The sequence below is a fragment of the Dermacentor variabilis genome, chromosome 5 (assembly GCF_050947875.1).
Source record: "Dermacentor variabilis isolate Ectoservices chromosome 5, ASM5094787v1, whole genome shotgun sequence".
Taxonomy (NCBI): Eukaryota; Metazoa; Arthropoda; class Arachnida; order Ixodida; family Ixodidae; genus Dermacentor; species Dermacentor variabilis.
The window spans coordinates 156,759,273-156,781,636 of NC_134572.1; the positions used below are offsets into that span (position 1 = coordinate 156,759,273).

At 46.3% G+C, this 22,364-nt stretch overlaps 1 pseudogene; it reads left to right on the top strand.

The window, feature by feature from the left end:
• Positions 1-936: 936 nt before the first annotated feature.
• LOC142583678 (uncharacterized) lies at positions 937-1,721 on the top strand (annotated as a pseudogene).
• Positions 1,722-22,364: the final 20,643 nt, after the last annotated feature.

Below are 22,364 nucleotides of genomic sequence, written 5' to 3' on the forward strand. Positions count from 1 at the left end.
TCAGACATAGGGAACACCTGAACGCTGTAAGCGCTCCAGCAGGCGTTGACAACTTGGGTGACCACTGCCGAAGATGTACTCATAAATGTACCCCGTGTTTTCATAACACGCAAGGGCTGAGACGGTTCGCCAGAGAGTCAAATAGGGAAATGTTTGAGGCGTTCAGCATTTAAAAACTTGCTGATGAATGTGTAAGCGCTGCTTCACTGTCGCTCACTACTAAAGAAGTGTTGCACTATTAGAAGGTAATGGTGAACGCTTTGTAATGGCTTGTTGTGGGCGCATCGGCTTCGTTGCGCATTTGGTTGTCTCCTACGTGGCACATACGTTTACGCGTCAGTATGCGCATTTATTTGAGCATGCGGTGGCCTCCTTGCAAGTTTTTATTAATAAAGCTTATCAGTTAAATCCTAGTGCTCCTCCTGCCCACCTTTCCTGCGCTAGTCTTGTTCGCACTAGTAATTATGTTACAATAATTGTGAAGTTCAATGTTAAACAATGGGGAGCATGCTGCTTGCTCGGACCTGTGACATAGCTGGCCCATTACACTTCGTATGCGTATATGTGTACAAATTGCATGAGCGTGTCGCATAAACCAAAAAATGAAATAAGAGGTACAGCATCGCGAGGTTTCTAGCAATAAAACAAAATATAAAGTGGTAAATATACTCCGTATTAAGCTAAACTAAAGTGTAACTTGCTGCCAAGCGATTGATGCAAGAGAAAATACAAGATATCAAGATACGTTAGGTGTAGTTCTGTATGGAACACGACGATGTGTACATATCACCTACAAACACAAACGAGCAGCAAGTTGAATATAGTTCAATAAATATTTAACTTACCTCCTAAGCTGTGTTAAGTACCTATCGTGATTATCTGTTCCTTTGCTTTTCAGTGCGCAGACTGTGCGCGCTGATCCTTTTGTTAGCGCTGTTGCTGTTAAAGGCGCTGCGAGCAAGCTGAGCGGTGTCATGTTTTGTGCTGCCGACAGACGAAATAAACGGCCTTTCGACATATGTGTCTCCGTTATTATATTGGCGACGAGGATGGGATAAGCGATGCAGATGCCATGGCCACCACGTTAGGGAAGCTGCCGAAGTTCTGCCCAGACACAGGCAACATCGACGCCTACCTAGAAAGGTTCGAGCTGTTTGCGAAAGCAAATGAAATAGACGCCGGGAACAAGCATTGAAGTCTTCTTGACCGTCCTAGCAGCGAAGGCCTATGTTACACTGCGCAGCTTATTGCTGCTAAAAACGACCACCGAAGTCTAGTACGCAGATGTCACAAAAGTGCCACAACAGCATTACCCTCCAAAGCGGTCCGCGGTCGCTGAGCGATACCACTTCTCCAGACGGAATCAGGAGTCAAGTGAAACCATCGTGCAATTTCTCGTGGAATTGAAGAGGCTCGCCGCGACATGCGTTTTTGGAACTTTCCTGCAAGAAGCTCTACGGGACCGTCTAATTGCAGCACTAGGGAGCCATACCATCCGATGCCGTCCTCTCGCGTTGCCCAATGACGAGGTCACATGGGACCGGGTCTGCAATGTGTCCACCGCTATGGAAGTTGCACAGAAGGATACCCAGGAAATTCTGGTCGACAACGCTGGTGCCAGCAACGCTGATTTGCACTGGCGAGGACCCACAGTTAAGCCCGGCAAACAGCATATCGCAAGCAACGGCCGTCTAGCTGCGTGCTGCAAGCCAGATATCTGAAAAATAAAACGCTATAAGCAAAAAATGGCAGCAGTTTGTCGTAGGTGTGGTGGAGAAGATGCTCCAGCAAGGTGTCTTTTCTTAATAAGCGCTTATTTTAAGTGGTCTAAACGCGGTCACGTGACAAGTATGTGCAATACGCGAGTCCTTCACGCTGTAGAAGAGCCGGCAACAGAGCAGGATTTGCTATTCGCCAGACAAAGGGAGCCGGTAGACAGCCTCCCATAGTACTAAGGGTGATCATTAAGGGTCGCGAAATGCCAATGGAGGCTGCCATAGCAATTATGTCTGAAAATGCTTTGCAGAGAACTTTCCTAACGTATCGCACAACTGTGAGGACGTAAAGCTGGATTTGTTCAACGGCACCGCAGTCAGGGTTGCCAAATTGGGCTACCTTTTATCCGAGTTGACGTCAGAATTTTCCTTTTGGCCATGTGGCTATTCTGCGGCTACATCTTTTTCCTCTGTACAAAACTGTAAAAATAGTTAGGCAGATATGAAAAGTACGTTGGAATCAAAATGCAGACGACAGCAGGTTCAAGAAATTGAGCGCGTCTGCTACAAAATCAAAATTTGCAAGTTCAATATGAGAGAACACATATGCATGTCAAAAGGCCAAGGTTCGCGCCTTTTCATAATTTTAATTAAGAAAGCTGGCCTTAGGAAGCACGTCTCCATCCGCGAACTAACGCGACCAGCGTGCGCGCGGCAGCGAACATAGACTGTTGCTGACTCCACATAAGAGCTTTCGGCGTCCTACGTTTCAAGCATGAGATGCTGTTAGCTCCCGTTGACTGTGCGCCGCGGGTGACTTCGGTGGCAGAACGGACGGAGAACACCAAGCTTAACCCAGCTGAAATTTGCCAAATTTTCTACTTACGGCATGGCGCCTACGTGGCAATTCGCTCGGACCATTCGTGCCTAAATTGCCCCTGCACCAACGCCAACGTAGAACATATCCTGTTCTGCTGCCCCACAGCCATCCGTTCTCTACAGAACTCCACACCCTCTTCCTGTCTTTTCTATTACTGCCCGTATCAAATGCCGCCGTCGAACGAGTGTTCAGCCAGGTCTCGCTCATAAAAACGAACCTTCGAAATAGAATGTCGAACGAGAAATTCGTAGCGCTCCTCCACCTGAAGTTTGGCCGGGCGAGGAATGGAGGCTGCTGCAAGGATTTTAAACCGGGCCAGGAATTTTTGTCCCGTTTCTGCTCTGACATTTTGTATGCACCAAGCAGTTCCACTTGGCAATAAGCTCGTTATGCTTAATCATTGGTTGCATTTTTATGTCTATATATCGTACTAAATTTTGTACCAACCGCCATCTATTGTGTTAGACTATGTCTTGCAGTTTTTTGTAGTTTTTTGTTTAGTGCATTGTGTGGTGTTAAGTGAAATTATCATGAGCTGTAAGTAATAACACAGGAAGCCTGAATGCATGATATTCCTTAGCGTGTTTAGTGCGTGGTGCTATTTGTGTGTTGTTCTTTTCATGACTTTTCATGAAATAAAACATTGCATTTTGCAATGAAGACAGCATTTGCCTTGTCATGAATTTGCCTGCATGCCAGCGTTTCTGCACTTCTTGTGCTTGAGCAGCATTTGTTTTCCGTGCCGCATGACCTCTGTGACTATGCGCGCGGAGGTCATGCGTGGTCGAGCGCGAAAAACTAATATATAGTTATTCTCTCTGAAAATTAATTCAGTATGCTTAAGAAATGACTTCAGAAAAAGGCCATGTTTTTGGCTACTTTTGGGCTACTGCGGAGGCCATTTGGCTACCTGTGGTTGGAGTGATCTGGCAACTCTGACCGCAGTCAGCGTAAAGGGCGTCAGCAAGTCAACGTGAGGTGCTGGAAGCAAAGCCACCTGCTACCACTTGTCATTGCCAAATAAGAAAAACCGGCGCGTATGCCGGTGCTTCTCGGTCGTGACTGGCCCGCAAGGATAAAACTCAACGTGCCAAAATAGCTCGAGGTTCCACTTAATGCAGAAGCAGTCACGCTAATTAAAACTGAAGAAGCTGTAGATTTATTAAAAGGGCAGAATACTGGTGTTTTTAAACAGCCTACGGCGCTATCAAGGGGTACAACGGTATCATGTGCACAAAAGCGAACGCAAATCCAGTTTTCTATAATGCGAAGCCGGTATTATATGCGTTGCGAGAGCAAGTGGGGAGAGAATTGGTGAAACTAGGTAAGGCTGGGGTCATCTACCGGGGTAGGCACAACACTTGGGCAATGCCGCTAGTTATCGTGCCAAACGAAAATGGGGAAGTGATAAGGTCTTGTGGCGACTACAGTCACTGTGAGCCAGGCCATCGAGGTGGATCACTACCACTGCCAATTCCAGAGGACATTTTCCAGTCCCTGGTTGGAGAAACCGTGTTGACTGTTTTAGACTTCACTGAAGCTTACGTACAGCTGGAGTAGGATGAGCATGCCGAAGAACTACTAACGGTTAACACGCACATGGGTCTCTTTAGGTACAGGCGATTGCCCTACGGCGTCGGGAGTGCACCTGCCATATTTCAGGCAGTCATGGGCCAGGTTTTACAAGGCTCACCTGGTACCGCCTGCTACTTGCACGACATGTTTACTGCTAGCAAAAAACCTAGCCGATTGCTACAGCCGAAAGGAGGAAGTACTAAAGCCACTGGGTAAGCATGGTATCCGAGTAAATGTGACGAAATGTGTATATTTTCAAGAAAGGGTGCAGTAAGTGGGGTACGGTATAGACCAGCACGGTCTACATTCAAAAGCGAACACGACGAAAAGAATCCTAGAAGCACTGAAACGCAGCAATGTGACCCAGCTGAGGGCATTCTAAGGCTTAGCAAATTTAAATGCAAAATTTGTGCCCTATTTGCCCGGGCAACTAGAACCACTCCACCACCTTCTACGCAAGGGAAGCATATGGGAATGGTAACGTCTGTGTAATGAATTCTTCACGCGCTGTAAGCAGTTATTAAGCAAAGAAACCGCACTAGAGCTGTATGACGTGAGAAAAGAAATCCAGCCTATATTGATTTGCTGAGTACGGGCTGGGCGCGGTGCTGTCACACGCAGTGAATTGTGTTGAGCGTCCAGTCGCATTATCCTCCAGGTCAATGACGCGAGCGGAAACTATGCGCACATTGAAAAAGAAGCACTCGCCATCACTGTTCGCATCAAGCGATACCATGTTTATCTTTACGTCCGCAGCTTCAATATTATCACTGATCACTAACCATTCACGATAATATTCGAAAGAATACATCACAGCAGTACTGTGGCATTGTCGCGAGTCGACCACTGGGTCATTTTTCTGTCAAACTACTGCTTCCACGTTTTGTGCAGATCGGGAGCAAATAGCAACGCGGACGGCTTGTCGCGTCTACAACTGTCTGAAACCCCTGATGTGATAGCTTGATACCACAAGCTTCTCTAATAAATACTAATATTACCAGGTTTGCAATAAACAGGAACTTCATTTTACCCAAAATACATATTAATTATCGCAAGCATAGCGCCCATTCTTCATCTATCGCATTCTGGAACACACTGCCATTACATGTAAAAACACTTAAAATTCACAAAATTCACTGCATTCATATTTGTGTGTTGAATGTGCGCGGGTTACGTCCATGCCTTCGGTGTTTATCGTGCAACCAACGAATGATCCACGAAAAAAATAACATGTCTATGCAGCGTCAATGTGTTCTATGTGGTGTTTGCCACAAATGTGTGGCGGCGTACAACGTGATTGTAGGCAACGGCTAGGAGGAGCAAGAATAAACATTTATTTCTGCACAGCAGATTTGAGACATAGGCCTCTCTTCTTAGAAGATGACGTCGAGCCCGTGGGCCCTGGCAGCATCTTCGGCCTGTTGGATTGCCTTGAGCTGGTCTTACGGTGTACAGCTAAGCAACGAGGTCACCTACTGCTCTCTGGTCTTATTTTATTCTGTGTCGGTGTCCGAGGAGAAGCCTAAACTATAAGTTGTAGGTCCGCTCTTTCTTGACAGAATTTACATCTATCCGTGTAAAGGTCCGGGTAAAAACGGTGGTTGGCCACCGGGTTCGGATATGTATCTGTTTGTAAGTAGCATCATACCATAGCTTGCATTCTACTCAGCATGGATTGCGGCGCTGGAAATGCACCCTTGCTAATTTATAGTGTTTGGTGATCTCGTTCAAGCTGATCAAGCGGTCTCTCTCGGTTGCCAATAATTGTAGCGTGTCGCCTGCTTGGCCAGTCAGCCCTCGAGCCAGGTTGTGCGCTATTTCGTTCCTGGAAACGGAGTAGTGTGCGTGTTACCATATAATATGAATGTCTCAATCTTCACGAAAGTTGTTTAAAATTCCCAGCGCTTCCGGTGAGATTCTTCCTTTTGCATAGTTCTTGACGGGTGTCTTGGAGTCGCTTACTACGATGTTAGCCTTCGTGGAAACTATCGACAGTGCTAAGGCAGCCTCCTCGGCCAACATCGCCTTCCCTGTTTTTACCGTGAGACTAACTCTGCAGTCACCCTCTGGACTCAAACCAACTATTGGTGTACTCTGTCCATTTGCGTATTCCACCGCGTCCACATAGACCACGTCCCTGGCACTACGGAATGTTTTGTGGAGAGCTCTCGCTCTTGCGATTCTTCGAACTTGGTGGAACTCCGGGTGGATTTTTCTGTGGATTGGGCGTATTGATATAAGCTCCTTATTTTCTTTGGGATGTCTCTCCGCACTCCATGCCTTCCTTCGTTGGGTATTCCGATATCATCTAAGATGTGCCTCCTCATCAGACTCTGCGTACTCCTTTCGTACTGCTCTACTCTCTGGACCTCAATAAGTTTCCGGAAGTTCCAACACTTCCTTATACGCCCTTCTAATAAAAGATTCTGGTTTGACTTTCTCCGCAGCATAGAGCTTGAGGTAACGGACCACATATATAGCACGACTGATACGAATGTTTCTATTAATCGGATGAGATCGTGCTCTTTCATGCCATAGTGCCTGTTGGATATCCGATTTATTAGTCCGATTGTTTGTTGAACACTATTGTCTAGCGATCTAATTGTTTCTCCGTTATGGCCGTTTTCGGATATGCGGTGGCCCACTATTCTCAGGCTTTCCACTATCGGTATCATGGTGCCTTCTACCTTGACCACAATGCCCGGTCTTTCCCTAATGCTTTTTCGACCCCTGCATGTGGGTCTATAAAGCAGGTGTCCGGATTTTTGCGAGGAGCATCTCAGTGCCTTGCCCCTGATGCAGTCTTCGACCGTGTGTACTGCTGTTTGAAGGTTCTTTTCCACTGCCCATCGCTTCCAGCCGCCACCCAAAGGGTGATATCGTCCGCCTATAGGGTGTGTCCGAGGCAGTCAATCTTTTCGAGTCTCGCACGAAGACCGATCATTGCCACGTTGAATAGAAAGGGAGATAGGACTAAAACCAGCGGGGTACCCCTATTACCTAGTCTGAGTGCCTGCGATTTGGATTCTCCAATTGAAATCTTTGCAGTACCATCCGCCAAGAAGCCTTTCATGTACGCGCATGTTTTACGTCCTACATTCAACTTCTGGAAATTTTGTAGCATTGCCTTGTCCGTGACGGTGTCAAATGCCTTAGTTAAATCGAGATCTAGTATTGCCTTATGGTTTAGATATTTCCCACGCGCATCTTTGATCCGTTGTTTTAGTTTGAGCATAATATCCCACGTCGTTAACGTCGGTCGAAATCCAACAATCGTATGTGGGTAAAGTCCTCCGTTATCAATGTATCTCGTGAGGTGTGCGAGAACCACATGTTCCATGAGTTTACGGACGCATGATGTTAGCGATACGGGCCTTATGTTCGTCATTTGCGGTTTCTTTCCAGGCTACGGTATAAGAATGATGTAGGCTGATTTCCAAGGGCTAGTTACAAAACTTTCCCTACATTAACAGTTTTAAAAGGTTTCCCCAAGAAACCCCCTCTTGCTCGGGTCTTGACGTCCGCACTCTGGTAGGACCGAAGCACTTGCTTGGTTGGATTCAATGCTCTAATGGGAGACGCCAGGTAACTACTACTTAAAGGACGCCTTGTGTGGTTCGATAAAATGTTGTGTACTGGGGTCAAAGTAAATGGAAAAAGTTGGTTAGAATTATTTACTGACACTTCGTATACATTTAGAGAGAAAATAACGAAAAAAAATTTGTGCAAATATTTGGAAATTAGCAAATCAACGTAGACAGTCTGCTCAGCACAATAATGCTGCCGAGCAGGGTTCGGATAGCCAGCCACCCGACGTCTCTCTTAGAACAACCCTAGACAATCCCCAGCTCTCAACGTTTCTCGGCAGAGCTTAGACCTGGTTCAAAAGGCCCCCGTCCCATACATTCCTACCGTCTTTCAGGGAAAAAGTTCTTTGGGCGCTGCATACTTCCTTCTCTTCACGGCACATATGCGAAGCAGTATGCACTCGTTGGCATTCAAGGTGACTGCAAAATCCAGAGTAGTCACCTGGTTGCCATCTTCGACCCCATGATCAGATTTCAGGCGGTCATTGTCTTTTGGCACGAGAAGTCTTGCCGTTTGGGCGGTGGCTCGAGGGTTCTGCTCTTTTATCATGCGAACCACAGTTTGGCGATGAAATTGTGGTGCTCTACTCTTGGAAGATGGGTGATGGGACACTCCTGTAGAATATGAAATGCTTTCTCAGGTCTTTGGTTACAGCAACGACATAGTGGCGTAGTCGGTTCGGTAGCGTGTCTGTTAGGCAATGTTCCTGTCGCATATAGGTTAGTGCGCAAACGCAACGCTTTATTTCTGTCACCATCCTTCAACTGTTTGGAATCATACGCCAACCAAGAGTTTGCAGGGAACTGTGCCTAATGGGCAAACAAGTCCAGGTTAGCGTGTCTGGCTGCTCGATTTTTCCGCCATCACACAGAGCCTTGCTTCAAGGCATATTTTACTTGGGAGGCATCAACTATGCTAGTTGAAGTTTCAAAGATAGCTGCTGTGCGGTCCCTGCATGCGCCCAAAATTTCCTTAAATACTTCGTCAACGAGTTTGTCGCCAAGGCGAACGAGTGGACTAAGTGCCTTGTATAGAGTAAACAAAGTAACTCTTTGTAGTTGCAACATCCCTGGACCACTGCATCAAGTTGCATCCCAATGTGACCGTTTGGAAAGCTTCGAGGAAGATGCAGTGTCGACCTGACCTCTTCAGAAAGATTGCGATCAAGGCGCCCTGCCTCTGGGTACGCTTGAAGTGAATTTGAGGTCCCATAAAAATATCCTGGTTGAACCAACTGTCTCCAGGAATGAATCATTTAAAACGGTTCCAGTTTGGCTTTTCCGATGAGCTCCAGGAGTTTGTTCGCCTTATAGGGGCCTTGTTGACGAAGAAATGTAGTCATCAGTATTTGACGGGTTGATCTTTCAAAACTGAATGGACCTCAGTCCCTGCAACTGACATCGAATCTATGCGATCAATCTAGCCTTTTGATAGATGCTTTTTCCGCCAATCGATATACTCGGATTTACGTAGATTCATTTGGAGACCTATATTTGAAAGAAACGTGTCTGTTTGTTTATTGAGTGAGGAAAGCCCTTCATATGTGAACCAGGTTCTCTGCAAATGCCGTGTCTGACACATAGGTGCCGTTAAGCAGAACACTCAGTTTCGCCATGTTCAATCCTTCTAATGGAGAATCGAGGACACACTTGAACAAGAAAGGTGATAGTGGATCACCCTGCTTGGAGGTCACCTCACACGAACCCTTAGTGAATCAGTTAAGCCCCCACACCAAAATATAGTGGAGCAACATCGATACATATCTTTTAGAATACACCTCATCCATTCAGGAACACGCCGCTCCGACAGAGCCATGAAGAGAGCATTGTAGGACACTGAGCTAAATGCCTTTCTAAGGTCGAGGCATATCGCAAAGACAGGACGGTGCTTATTCTTTACCGTTCGGTTAGTGCTTCTAGCAAAAGTACATTAGATGATGTGGATTTGTCATCCTGAATTTCAGCATGAAATTTGTAAAACTGGTTCGGCTCTTTTAAACGCGGCAGACGCATTTGGTAATAGCTACGGTAGAGGACTGGGCAGACTGTAATGGGTCTAAAATCTGCGGTACCAGCAGAGTTTGCATATTTAGGTATGAAGACAGTACGGGACCACTTATTTCGTTGGGACTGTAACCGAAGGAAAACCCATTGTTAAAGAGAAGAAGTAATACATTCGAGGGAACTTCAATCAAATCGACTATTTTATTACCACCATCTGGTCCTGCAGCGGATTTGTTAGCGAAGGATTTCAAGGCTCGAATAATCTGCTCTGCCACAAAGAGACTCTCAGAAACCTCTGTCCTTGCCTGACAATGGAGACTCTCCTCTACAGTAGTGGATTTTGCCCTAAAGACTGCATCATACTCATTGTGTAGATCCTCTATTGCACATCCAATTTGAGATCCACAGCCATATAAATGCTGATGATCAGCATATAGCGGCTGGCGGCGATTTTTAATTGGCAACGCTGATAAATCAACCTGTGGCTTATGAGGACGCGGTTTTGGAGGTGAACATTTAATTTCATTGTAGTATATATCTAAAGTCTACTTCTATATGTTGTATTTATATCGGGCTCACGCTTAAAGCAGAAACAAGTCCTTTATTTTTAATACCTACATTTTTTAGAGTAAGATGAATAACATTTCTATCTAGCGTCAGTGGCCTAATTCCTAAATTTTCAGATGGATGTAGAGGTGGCGCATTTAGCACGCATTTCCTTCCAAGTCAAGCGCATCCTTTTAACGAGATGTGTGTCGAAATTGAGTGATTGCCTGAAGCGTTCTCGTAGGAATTTCTTTGTGTATGTCTTCATTTATGGCGCAACTGAATGGTAGTACAGCATCGGCCATTGCAATTGCAGCTACGTCATAATCTGTCCAACGATAGTGAGAATAACATGGCATAGGGGGGATTTATTGTGACGGCTCTCCAACATTGTCTGCCTCAACGTCATCTTTCAGTAGTTCAATGGCATTCTTGTAGGAAGCTGTGTTCTATTGCAACCTCCGTATACAATGAAAAGTTTGTAGCTAATGATCTAGGCACCGCTGTTCCTGCTTGGAGACTAATCTCCGCGGCCGTGAAAGATGCGATGTTTTCTGCAGTCCACCTTCCTTGACGAGATGACTGGCATGTCACCTGTTAGCATGTGAATTAGGTGGATCAAACTCATCTTCGTACACTTTCTCAAGAGGCATGTGCTGGCCAGCGCTTGAACCAGGTAGTGTTGCAGCTTCAATCGCATCGGCGGCTGGCGAGATGACTGGCATAACAACATCGACGAGATGACTGGCATGTCACCTGTGTAGCATGTGAATTAGGTTGATGAAATTCATCTTGGTACACTTTCTGAAGAGGCATGTGCTGGCCATCGCTTGAACCAGGTAATTTGGCAGCTTCCATCTCATCGGAAACTGTCTCAGCAGCCGTTGCACTAGGCTGAACATCTGAATCTTCAATTGAAATCCCCCCTGTAGCTTTAGTAGCAGGTGTACCCTGTGCAGCGTTTGGGCAACCTCTAGATTGTTCGGCAGCAGTTTGCCGCAGGGGAGTGGACGATGATTGTGCAGATTGTGTGTTACGTACAGTGACACGCTTAACACCCTTTGAGTAATGCGAGGATATTTTCTATGAAGAGCTATAATCGCGACCGCAAGCGGGCACGGCCATAGAAGTTGTATAGTAAGTGTAACATACTGATCTTCAAGTTTAATACCAGAGGTAGCTCGAAATTCACATACAATACATACAAGTGTTGTGTTGCGAAGCCCGTCGAGTGGCCTGTGATGAAACCACTTGTAAATTTAGAAGACATGATCATCATCATCATCAGCCTGGTTACACGCACTGAAGAGCAAAGGCCTCTCCCATACTTTTCCAACAACCCCGGTCATGTACTAATTGTGGCCATGTCGTCCCTACAAACTTCTTAATCTCATCCGCCCACCAAACTTTCTGCCGCCCCTTGCTACGCTTCCCTTCCCTTGGAATCCAGTCCGTAACTCTTAATGACCATCGGTTATCTTCCCTCCTCATTACATGGCCAGCCCATGCCCATTTCTTTTTCTTGATTTCCATTAAGATGTCAGTAACTCGCGTTTGTCCCCTCACCCAAGCTGCTCTTTTCTTATCCCTTAACGTTAACCCATCATTCTTCTTTCCCTAGCTCGTTGCGTCGTCCTCAATTTGAGTAGAACACTTTTCGTAAGCTCCAGGTTTCTGCCCCGTATCTAAGTACTGGTAAGACACAGCTATTATACACTTTTCTCGTGAGGGATAATGGCAACCAGCTGTTCATAATATGAGAATGCCTGCCAAACGCACACCACCCAGCCCATCCTTATTCTTCTGATTATTTCCGTCTCATGATCCGGATCCGCCGTTATTACCTGTCCTAAGTAGATGTGTTCCCTTACCACTTCCAGTGCCTCGCTACCTATTGTAAATTGCTGTTCTCTTCCGGGACTGTTAAGCATTACTTTAGTTTTCTGCAGAATTAGTTTTAGACCCACCCTTCGGCTTTGCCTCTCCAGGTCAGTGAGTATGCATTGCAGTTGCTCCCCTGAGTTACTAAGCAAGGCAATATCATCAGCGAATCGCAAGTTACTAAGGTATTCTCCATTACATCTTATCCCCAATTCTTCCCAATCCAGGTCTCTGAATACCTCCTGTAACCACGCTGTGAATAGCATTGCAGAGATCGTATCTCCCTGCCTGACGCCTTTCTTTATTGGGATTTTGTTGCTTTGCTTATGGAGGAATATAGTGGCTGTGGAACTGATATAGATACGTTTCAGTATTTTTACATACGGCTCGTCTACACCCTGATTCCGTACTGCCTCCATGACTGCTGAGGTTTCGACAGAATCAAACGCCTTCTCGTGATCAATGAAAGCTACATATAAGGGTTGGCTATATCCGGCACATTTCTCTATCAACTCATTGATAGTGTGAATATGGTCTATTGTAGAGTAATCTTTACAGAATCCTGCCTGGTCCTTTGCTTGACAGAAGTGTAAGCTGTCCTTGATTCCATTTACGACTAACTTAGTAAATAGTTTGTAGGCAACTGACTGTAAGCTGATCGGTTTAGAATTTTTCAAGTCCTTCGCGCTCCCTTTCCTATGGATTAGGAATATGTTAGCGTTCTTTCAAGATTCCGGTAGGCACGAAGTCATTAGGCATTGCGTATACAGTGTGGTCAGTTTCTCTAGAACATTGTGCCCACCATCCTTGAACAAATCTGCTGTTACCTGATCCTCCCCAGCTGCCTTCCCCCTTTGCATGTCTCTCAAGGCTTTCTTTACTTCTTGCGGCGTTACCTTTGGGATTTCCAATTCCTCTAGACTGTTTTCTCGTCCATTATCGTCGTGGGTACCACTTGTACTGTATAAATCTCTATAGAACTCCTCAGCCACTTGAACTATCTCATCCTAATTGGTAATGATACTGGTGGCTTTGTCTCTTAATGCACACATCTGATTCTTGCCAATTCCTAGTTTTTTCTTCACTGCTTTTAAGCTTCCTCCGTTCCTGAGAGTATGTTCAATTCTATCCATATTATTCTTCCTTATGTCAGCTGTCCTACGCTTGTTGATTAACTTCGAAAGTTCTGCCAGTTCTATTCTAGCTGTAGGGTGAGAGGCTTTCATACATTGGCGTTTCTTGATCAGATCTTTCGTTTCCTGCTATAGTTTACTGGTATCCTGCCTAACGGAGTTACCACCGACTTCCATTGCACACTCCTTAATGATGCCCACAAGATTGTCGTTCATTGCGTCAACACTCAGGTCCTCTTCTTGAGTTAAAGCCGAATACCTGTTCTGTAGCTTGATCTGGAATTCCTCTATTTTCCCTCTTACCGCTAACTGATTGATCGGCTTCTTATGTACCAATTTCTTCCGATCCCTCCTCAGGTCTAGGCTATTTCGAGTTCTTACCATCCTATGGTCACTGCAGCGCACCTTGCTGAGCACGTCCACATCTCGTATGATACCAGCGTCAGCGTAGAGTATGAAGTCTATTTCATTTCTAATCTCGCCGTTCTGGCTCCTCCACGTCCACTTCCGGCTATCCCGCTTGCGGAAGAAGGTATTCATTATCCGAATTTTATTCTGTTCCGCAAACTCTACTAATAACTCTCCCCTACTATTCCTAGTGCCTATGCCATATCCCCCCACTGCTTTGTCTCCATCCTGCTTCTTGCCTACCTTGGCATTAAAGTCGCCCATTAGTATAGTGTATTTTGTTTTCACTCTACCCATCGCCGATTCCACGTATTCATAGAAGCTTTCGATTTCCTAGTCATCATGACTGGATGTAGGGGCGTAGACCTGTACAACCTTCATTGTGTACCTCTTATTAAGTTTCACAACAAGACCTGCCACCCTCTCGTTAATGCTATAGAATTCCTGTATGTTACCAGCTGTATTCCTAATAATCAGGAATCCGACTCCAAGCTCTCGTCTCTCCGTTAAGCCCCGGTAGCACAGGACGTGCCCGCTTTTTAGCGGGCACGGCGCTGTATATGCTTTTTTTGGCCTCCTAACTTCACTGAGCCCCATTATATCCCATTTACTACCCTCTACTTCTTCCCATAGCACTGCTAGACTCGCCTCACTAGATAACGTTCTAGCGTTAAACGTTGCCAGGTTCATATTCCAGAAGACATATAGAAGATATGTAGAAGACATATTGGAGATTTATTTATTTCAGATTTCAGACGAGGGTCCCAGAGTGAAAGAACTGTAGTGGGAACCTCGGTTAATATTAACAACATTGATGGTGATATCAATAGTCAGCAAATTAGCGTATTATAAACAACATATACAGATAAAATAAAGCTTGCAGATATCACCAATATTACACATCACCCGGAACGGGCGAAAATAAACACGCAGATACCCGCTCACCAAACAGGGCAAAACCAACTACTCTCCCACCGGCCACAAACTGCCAAACTATAAGCTACGGAACTACCAGACTACCTCTAACACGTTCACACAATGCATGAAATCAACTTCGGAATCAAAAGTGGCAACTAAGTGGAGAGCACTGCATTCATCGTATTGGCGACATAGATGAAGCGAAAACACAGGCCAAGAAAAGGTCTCTGTTTAAACAGAGCCGCCTGGAAAAACCAGGGTGTTTGTTTGAGTACGGTTAAACAAAACGTTTGGGCAGTGGCCCGTTCCTTGGTCAGCCAAGAGCTCTACTTCGGGGGAGGTGTAGTGCACCTCTTGTGGAGCACGCTCCCTACTGCCCAAGGGCAGGCACTACTTGTGTGAAGCGTAGTGAGCCCCTTAGAGCAGCACTCCGTGCTGTCACAAGAGAGGCACTACTTCGGAAGAAGTGTAGTTTACCTCTGAATGCTCCTAGGTGCTTTGAAGCGGGCAGCGGGCACTACCTCCTAAGGGTGGTAGTGTGCATTTAGGTTTTTACCGTGGAAACAGTGACACCCCGTCACCCGTCAAGGTTAACCCCAGTGGCTAAGTGCACAGGTGAGCACAGCTAGGACCCACTGGCAGCACTGCTGCTACAGCCTGACGCTCTTCACGAGGAAACTCACAAGGGAAGACCTCTCCTCACTAGTTACAAGTACCAGCTTCCGAAGCCCTCAACCTTTCCATTGCGGTACCAACAGCTCCGTCAATTCCAGTAATGAGTCCGTTTTATGGGGCGCAGTGGAGAGTCACAGGCTTGATCCACCCCTCGTTATTCAAAACTGCTGTTAGTCACATTCATATATGGCCAGAGGCCAGTAGTGTAATGCCGCATCCGGGGAAAAAAGCAGTGTCGCCCCAAGAGTGGTGTTCCCTTTGGCTATTGGCCAGAGGTCCACTGAAATTCAAGTATACCTAACTTTCTTTCCGGCATTACTTTTGTATCGGGTCAGCAAACTCTTGGCCACATGATCGTTCAACCTTGTACGCAGAGAAGCCAAGTGGAGGCGTGCCTGTCGAGGTTGAGTCTGTTTGCCAAGCCAGAACCAGACTAGATCGTAACCTCAACCCATATATTCAAGCGAATAGACGCGGCTGCCTACGCGCAGTTCTCGTTAGAGTTTCTTCATTATTTAGCGATTTATGTACATCTTCGATGGAATCTACGATGCATATCCACGACGTTACATTGTGATTGTGCAATTTTGTGCCTTGTTCGCCTTCATTGAATGTCATTTTAAAGAAGAGATTGCTTGACAGCAAAATGCCTGTGGCAGAGTTGAAATAATCGTGCTTTTTATTCTTTAAAATTGGGCGTGAGTCGTAATTTAGAAGACCACTGCACTCCGGCTGGGGTTTTTGAACTACAATGCAAATTTATGTAAACATTTACAGTACTAGAATGTCGCCATGATGCGTCAAAATCTCAGCATATTCCAGTCCAGAGGACTTTCCTTCATATTAAGGGCCAATGTAATCATTTACTTATCTCAAGTAGTGCACACAATTTCCCGGTAGCATTTGTTGCAAGTACAAAATTTCCATCTCTGTACTGTTGCCTTTTCGAGTGAAGACATTTTAAGATATTATTCAACAGTACGCCTTGCACTGTTTCAACATAAATTCAGGAGTAATATCTGTTGTGCGTTGTATAGTTACTCTGTTGAAATATTTATATCAATACGCAATATCTTATTCCTCCATCGCGTGTAGTTTGTATGCCATCACGGAAAAAGAGATTTCAGCTTGCACCAAAAGTATGCAATGCGACACGATTTTGTTAGCTGGACAATTGGATTCGTCACCAAATTATTGTGTATGCGGCATGTTTATGCGCCTTTGTGTGGATAAGGGTACAGAACATGATATGTGCAAGAATCGGCTACCTTAAAAATAAGCTCCTGCTTCACACTGCTGCTGAAATGATAGATTTATTGAGCGACCGCGGGTGTGCTTCTGTGAGTTACACAAATCCCTAGCAATTTGTAAGCATAGTTTTTCGTGTTTAGTAAATACTTCCTACTCTTCACATTGCGGAATTCTTATCTTGCGCTCAGATAATGTTCTGTATATTGTCACGGCTCACTGGAGACAAAGGCGGAGAGCGTTATTAATTAGAGAATTAGGGCAAGTGCACAGTCCAGACTTCTTCTGTAGCACCTCGCCTGCACACACGAGGTCGTCGTCTTCATCATCAACGTTGTTGGGCACAGATGGCGTCGCGTCATTTGCCCCCCTCCAGAGGGAGCATCGTCCCGATGCTCTGCGGGTAGCATCCGGTGTTCAGCAAACCAGAGAGTGTCCATGTCATTCAGAAAAATAAGGTTTCATGGGCACCACGCGCACAGTCTCAGGCAGGCCCTGACGGCGCCTCGAGCAGGATTGGCTCTCAGGAACCACTTCATAATTGACGTCGCTAAGGCGCCGCACAACCTTGCACGGCCCGGCAGCAATAGGTGGCCACTGGTGGTACTGCTGCACTGGCCCGGTAGAAAGCGGGCGATGAACAGCATCTGCATAACTGTATGCGCGCGGCTTAAAGCGTGGAAGCGTGGCTCGGGACACGGTTCAGGGAGTGGCTCAGGTGATGCAAATGCTTGCCGGATTTCTTGGCGGACGACTTCAGCAACCGAAGGAACAGTGAACTCCTTTGGTGTCGCAGTTTGCTTAGCAATCTTCTCGCGCACATTGTTTCTTATTAGTTCACGCAGTGATGTCTCGTCTGTCACTGTCAATACTGCGGCTCCTCCAGGCGCATCGTTATTCAGGCGTTCGTATTGCCGGCAACGCTGCTGCAGCGCCCGCTCGATTGCTGTGGCTTCCTTAATGAACTCTTCCACTGTTGTAGGCGCGTTACGCACGAGACCAGCGAATAGCTGCTCTTTGACGCCGCGCATGAGATGGCTCAGCTTCTTCGAATCAGGCATGTTGGGATCCGCGCGGCGAAACTAACGAGACATGTCCTCGGAAAACATCGAAACATTTTCGTTGGGCTTCTGAATGCGCAACTCGAGAAAGCGTTGTGCATTATTTCGGCGATCAGTGATTCCGAAGGTGTCAAGTAGCCGACGGCGAAATTCGTCCCACGTTGTGAAATGTGCCTCGCAATTTTGGAACCACGTCCTTGCGCTACCTTCAAGAGCGAAGTACACATTGGAAAGCTTCTAGTCCGGACGCCAATGAGTGACCTTAGCTACGCGGTCGTACTGGTCCGGCCAGTCTTCGGCCTCTTCATACGTGTCACCGTGGAAGCTAGTGGGGACTAGCTTGTTTTAAACAGTCACCTGTGTAGGACTTGTAAGCGCCATTTCTTGAGTTGGTGAGGTCGTTGACAAAGTTCCTTGGAAGAGGCCGAATTCCGGGCACAGTCCTTGCAGGCGGCGCCTTGCGCGGTGCACAGGTGTCTTCACGCGTGGATGATGTCTTGACGGGCTGGATCCAGGGCTACTCGCAGGAGCCGTCCCTATCATTAGGTGATGATGCGATACCCCGCACCTCCACCAGTGTCACGGCTCACTGGAGATAAAGGCGGAGAGCGGTATTTAATAGAGAGATTTAGGGCAAGTGCTCAGTCCAGATTTCTTCTTCTGTAGCGCCTCGCTTGCACACACGAGTTCGTCGTCTTCATCGTCAACTTTGTTAGGCACAGATGGCGTTGCGGGAATAATATAGTGTAAGTAAAATAGACCATCATAAAACAAATTTTAAGCACTAGTACCGACTTTCAGCACATAACCTAAAATGGATCTTATGAAAACTTGAAGCAGCAACTTTATTTCTCATAACCGCTTTGTTTCATGTCTTTATACAAAGTGTAGGCATGTTAGGCATCCATTAGTCTTGAAACTGTTATATATTAAAGCTCCTAGTCTTCAAAAGCTTCATATCAGGCAACCACGCGGAAGCGGGACACTAGAATAAAACAAGCACATTATTCGAGCAGTTCGTCCGCCATTACTCAACTATTTCTCGTGGAACTTCCGCTTGTACCAAGCAAAACATACAGTAATAACCGAATTTTGTGTTCTTCTAAAAATTCAATAGTCGGAAATTTAGGCAACAATGTTTTATTGTAATTTGACACAGTCTCCAAATATATATATTATATATAGAATGTATCATCCACTTATAAAGCGGTTTAATGTGTATCCTGTAGTTTTGCAAGCAAATGCGTAACTTCGTGGTAACTGAAACTTTCATGGTAATGGTAATGTAAGCGATATCATAATTCAGCATAATTGAACTTACATGTTTTCAGTCACAACTTGTAGGCAGAGTTCTCAGGTAATGGTTTCGATTGTACTAACTCCTTTTTTGAAATATTTAACACGGCACTCACTCTTCCTGTCGCTATGTCGAATCATCAAAGTTTTTCCATCCTGTGTGCCTCTTCACAATTTCGTTTACCCAGTAGCTTCACCACTAACAGACCTACATCCACTGAACATCATCGTGTGTGAATATGTCTCCTTATCAGCACACCGAGATATTTAAATGTTGTTTTTGTCCACCCTATAAATCTGTAGAATTCTTACCGACTCGTGTTCATTCTTTGTCACCTGCTGAATTCCTCTGCTATGATTTTATCACTGGTTTTACATGACATCTTCATCTGTTTTCGCTTGATTTCTTTGCTAAATTCATATTCTGTACGCTCCATTCCTGCAAGAGCCTTTCGGAGCTGGCTGCTGTGCGAAACGCAAACTTACACCGGAAGCCACTGACATACACGCCAGACAAGCATCACGCCGCAGTAATAGGCACAGCGAGTAATACTTCAGTACTGTGGCGTACACACCAGGCAGTACTACGCCCTCATGGTGTGCATACCGGATTACACAAGACCAGTCTCGTGTGCATGCCAGGTACCACCATACTTTGCTGACATTTCCACTAGAAAACTCTGAAATACACCAAATTTCTATGCGTGGTTTTTTTTTCAACTGGGTGCATCTTCGAACTAGTGACAGATGTAGATGTAGAGGTCCAGACAGTGCATCGAAAGAAAGCTTTGTGAACAACCTAATTTACGCATATTTTACTAGTCATCTACAGCCTGCAGAATGATTGTGCCTCAGTGCCCATTAAAATCGCGGCTTCTTCAAAGAACATTGTCCTTCAGATAGTTTAAATTTTTGTTGGGCGTCTTGTGTTATCACTCCAGAATTTTTTTCAATATCGTATTGCCTCTTTTTGTGGCAGAAATATCATTACTTTTGTACCAACTACCCATAACTAATTGTATTAGAAGAATATTCAGTTTGCCCTGAGTATGCCCTTCATGCTACTGGTCCGAGAACACCCACTGAGAGAAAGTCTGTGGAGGTTTGAACATGCTGACGGGCATGCAGTTTACCATAGCCACTGCATTGTAGTAGTACTTACATATCTAGCATGCTTTAAAATGACCATAAGCATTTCGAAGTTGAATTAAACTCAATATTAATTTAGTGTGCTGCACACGTGAATTGATGGGAGCAAAACTAGCACTGAAGCAGCTTCACCAGCTCCCACTGCCTACAAAGGGTAGCAAAGCAGTGGCATCTTACTGTGACAAAAAAACCAATGTGAGACCCTGAAATCATTACAATAATAAAAAATATTACTACTAGATACAACCCCGCAGGGGAGTCTGCACAAGCAGGCGTTTGGTGTGTTGCAACACTACGTACCCGAGCACACGAGGTTTGGCCCCTCCCGCGTGTAGCCGTGCGCGGCTTAGCCATGTCCGGGGAAAAAAGGATCCTGGAGGTTGAGCCGATGCCGGGTGTTCGGACCTTTAAGGCCCCTCGGCGGAGGCAACACACCTCTTTGGCCTCTGCTTCATGTAGACGGCACCCCCGGACTGACCCACCCGGGGGAAATCGGCAGTCGCCTTTTCCTGTCCTCCTCTCCAATCTTCGTTTTTCTCTCTCGCCTTTTTCATCTTTCCTGTCTTCTCATCACTCCTCCTCACTTCCTAGTTTCGCGGCGGCAAGGGTTAACCTTGTGTAGCTAGCCAGCTTTGGTTATGCTGTATTTCGTTATAGCAGCGATGTACGGCTGGCGTTGGCAGGGTTTCTCTAGCAGGAACTCCTGTCACGTCCCCCTGTTGGCCTCCATGGTGGGTGGTCGGCATCACGGTCGGAAACCCAACTGTACTTATGGAAAACGCTTTTCCTAAACTCCCTGATCGCCCTCAGAAAAGAGGGCGCAGAACAGATCTTTCAGTTTTTCGGATGCCAAGTCCCCAATTTTCCTCGTTTTCATGTGATCCACGCAGAAGAACCAGCTAAACAAGTGCAAACAATATCCCCGTTCCTTGTATCTAAGTCTCTTACCGACGTTTTTGGTTCAGGATATAAGGTGTCGACGATTGCTAGCGGTGACCTCATCAAGGAGTTCCGCGATCAAAAGCAATTTGAGAAACTGCCTTAGGTAGTATAATTTGGGGAGACCCAAGTAGTAGTAACCCCGCACCGCCCGATGAATACCTCACGCGGCGTTGTCTCGGACGATGATTTGCTGGAGCTCACTGAGGCTGAGCTCTTAGAGGGCTTCAGCGAAGAGAATGTTATAAATGTAAAAAGAATTAGGAAGAGGTGATATGGAAAACAAATCCAAACAAAACACCTGATATTCACTTTCGGTTCAAGTGTCCTCCCCGAGTCCATCGAGGCCGGTTATATCAAACTTCGTGTTAGGCCATACCTGCCCAATCCTTTTAAATGCTTTCAGTGCCAAAGGTTCAAAGAACTATCGAGGCCGGCTGACATGTGCCAAGTGCAGTGACACTGAACATTCCTCTGAAACATGCCAGAACAGCAATAAAAACAGCGCTAAACGACGGGACGAGCGAAGGGACACAGACAGCAGTGCTGACTAACAACCAAAGTCAGCGCTGACTAACAACCAAAGTCAGCGCTGACTAACAACCAAAGTCGCCACACTTTCGTTGTTAGTCAGCGCCGTTGCCTGTGTCCCTTCGATCGTCCCGTCATTTAGTGCTGTTTTTATTGCTCGTAATCATGAACCAACCAGCCCAAATGCGTACTCTTTTGGAGTATGCCAGAAAACTCCACATTGTGTCAACTGTGATGGCGAGCAGGCCGCATACACGCGGTCCTGCCCGTCATGGAAAAGAGAAGATTGTGACAGTCAAAGTCAAAGCAAACATATCTTTCAAAGGGGCACGTAGGCGGGTGTCATACCTGTCTAACAGCAGCTTTGCCGATGTGGCGCGTAAGGAGGCAGCGTCACAACAGCCTCCGACGGCTGTCCGACCCACAGGCAGTGAGTTGGCAGTAACGCTATATGCCCGCGCGGCGGTTGTAGCTAGCGCTGCTCCGTCAAGACAAAAGAGGGGACCATCGACCGCGAAGGTGGGCGCAGCCGAGGCTACCCCAACCCCCCCGGCCCCTTCCAGCGCTGGCAACAGCCGGCGCAGCCAAATCCCGCCGAGTGCCCCATCGACCTCCGGGCTGGTGGGCTCAGGGGTCTTGCTCTCCAAGGCAGGACTCTCTATTGTAACTTCTCGCTCGTAAGAGCACGTGTCCGGCACCTCACAAGAGGCAATGGACACTACACCTGTCCTCAAGGCGCACCAAACGCCTAAGTAGCGGCGAGGCTCCCTCGAACGCTCCAGAAAGGGCAGAACCCCCGTTACAGGGCCCCGAGAGAG